This window comes from Olea europaea, chromosome 10 (assembly GCF_002742605.1).
Source record: "Olea europaea var. sylvestris chromosome 10, O_europaea_v1, whole genome shotgun sequence".
NCBI lineage: Eukaryota > Viridiplantae > Streptophyta > Magnoliopsida > Lamiales > Oleaceae > Olea > Olea europaea.
Window position 1 is genome coordinate 42,741,880 of NC_036246.1, and position 3,115 is coordinate 42,744,994.

Sequence of the window (3,115 nt, forward strand, 5' to 3'; positions counted from 1 at the left end):
TTGCTTTAATTCTTTTCATGCATGCTTGTGTGAGCTTGATAACCTTGCCAGCTATGATGTTATAATTGGACTAGTTTAAACTGCAAAAACTTTAGATCTGGTGCAATTAGGCTAACTGATACTTGTTGGTGCAACACTTAACATTATCTGTACACACTATTCATGCTTTACATGTTGGGTGAATGAAAGGAGTTTGAGCACAAAATAGGAAAAGAATGATAACCTTCTATTGAATTAAATCGTAAACTGCCTTAAGACAGTTTGGTGATGGTTGAGCTATTATAGGGGATCATTGAGATGAGTGGAGGCTCCGTGCATGAATTTTATTGTGTGGATTGCCTAGACCAATGAGGTGAAGATTATGTGAAAATCTTAAATTAGGGGTTGGTTTTGGAAACTAAATGTCTAGAACAATAAGGGCATAAAATAAATTTGTGAGAACAATACACTTCTTTTCATGCCTTTATGACTCGAGCAAGTAAGCCTGTAAGGATATTTCAAAATCTGGTGCCCTAAGGTCAACTGGCTTGGGAGTCACCGACCTAAAACTCGCTAAAAGGGTCATATAGAAAGCAAGAGAGAAAGAGGTTAATAAAAACTCATTTGATCGAGCCTTTATAACTCAAGTGAATAAGCCTGCAAGCGTTTAAAACCTAGTGCCCTAAAGCCAACCGATTTGAGAGTCACCGCCTGAAGCTCGTTACATGGGTTATATAGAAAGTAAATGAGAAGATGATAATAAAAAAAAATAAAAATAAAATCAGAAAAATTAGAAAAAGAGAGAAAAACAAAAGAGAGACAAAAATATGAAGAAAAGCCCTTGGACATTTGGTTAAAGAAACTATACCTTTGAGGCGAGGCAAGTAACCTAGTTTAATCTTGAGTGTCGAAGCAATCAAACTTAGGAGAGCCTTCACTTGTGGAAATGTAAACTTCAAATCTAGGAAAGCCTTCACTTTTTGAAATGTAGACTTGTGATAGTAATGCTAAATCCAAACTACGAGAGGGTGAGGACTACAACTATATAAATTCCTAATCTTAAAACACAACCCTAGGATAATTGAGTAAAAAGAATAAGTTTGGGGGGGTTGTGTATCTCTCGAGAGTTGAGTAAAAAGAATAAGTTTGGGGGGTTGTGTATCTCTCGAGCGAGTAAGGATACAATTGACCACTCGAGGTCGGGACTCAAATCCATCATGAACCTAAGATGTTGGCATGAATTCACACACACACGTCAAGTACGCATTTAACAAGTGAAGGTTGATGTCATTTTTGCATTGATAAATTTTCATAAAGTCGAATACTTAGTCCAATCCTGAACCGCAGCAGGGTATTAAGCTACTATCTTGTTTGAGGATAAACAATAGTTCAAGTTTGGGGGGTTTGATAAGTGTGTTTTTGCACACTTATTTAGGTCACAAACATGACTTAATTACGAGCAAAATGATTGAATTGTGACTTAATTTCGTTACATTTGTGAATAGGGAACACCGATAAACATGGTGAAATTTATGAGAAAAGACGCGAAAATTGACTAAAATGACACAAAGTGAAAGTTCAAGGACCAATGTGCAATTACCCAAAAGTTGACCCGATGAACAAATCAAGAAATTGGTTGAACCAAATGCCAATTGATGATGCATTGGGATGATGGAATGGAAAGAGTGAAGAAAAGAGGCCTAGAAGTGAAAGATTCAAGTAAAGGGACTAAATTGAAGAGAATAGAAGTTGGAGTCTGCCATGCGGCAGCATGGTAGAACTCTCGTGCGGCCGCACGGATTAAAACAATGCGGTCACATGGTAGTCTTTCCGATACGAAATTTTCTTTCCTTATACGATTAAAACTCCTTTGGTAACCTAATATTCATGGGATATAAATATCAAAAAAAGGTCCAGAAACGACCAGAACACATTGGGAGGCAGAAAAACACTTCTTGAAGAGGATTTGGAGCGCAAGAACGAAGATTGGCTATTAGAATTTCAAGATTTCTTCAAGCCTTTATAATCCGGTGATGCTTATTACTCAAAATTTGATGTATTTTGTTATTTTAATCATGCTAAGCTAGATTTTCATGTGCTAGGAGATCGATGAATCATGTAATTTGAATTTTAATATCCTAGTTTTGCAATTTGATATTAAGACACATTTTTATTGTTTTGAATGATTTATATGCAATTAATGTTTCTGCAATGAAGGGCTCGTAATTGTGTGAATTTGGGTGATTTATTCTTACATTCGAGAGAATTGGAATAGATTTGACATAATATAAATTATCNAAGGGCTCGTAATTGTGTGAATTTGGGTGATTTATTCTTACATTCGAGAGAATTGGAATAGATTTGACATAATATAAATTATCGTAGGGTCCGATAGGAGATAGAAATATACTGCTATGCCCTACGTGAATCTTTAAGTGTTCATAAAACTGCGTGCATTTTTACATATACTCTTGTCATAGAAATATAGGCCGGTGGTATGTAGAAATAGGTTTGATGCATCTCGAGAGAGAGTATTGGATAGACTTAGGAACATTGATTCGTCAGAATGGAAGTGTGTTGTCATATTGTGAAATTAGGATTTAAAGTGATAATCGCATGAGAAATCGTGATCCTAGTGTGTTTAATTTCTATTGATTATAACAATGTGCGTTCTCAACATTTAGTTTTATTTTAGAGTGTTAAAATATTGTTTTGAGTTTTAATTTCAAATCACTCATTAAATTTACGTAATTAGGGTTTCTTTTTGAAATTAGGGTTTTACTTAGGTTCACAACCACTTTGGCAATCCAGTTTCGATTAAGGCTACATTAGATAAAATTTAAACTAATCAATCTCTGTGGGACGACATTCGGACTCATTGAATCCACTTTATTACTTGTTAACGAACCGTACACTTACGATAGTTTAAAATCGATAGAAAATAATTTCGCGAACAGATCCCAAAGGTATTTCATAAAAGAGATCCTTAAGCCACTCAGCCTCTTTCCTGGTATCCGATAGTGCTACAAATTCAAATTCCATGGTCGAGTGTCTTATGCACGTTTGTTTCTTTGATTTCCAAAAAATAGCACCTCCTCCTAGAGTGAATGCCCAACCTGATGTGGATTTGCTTTCA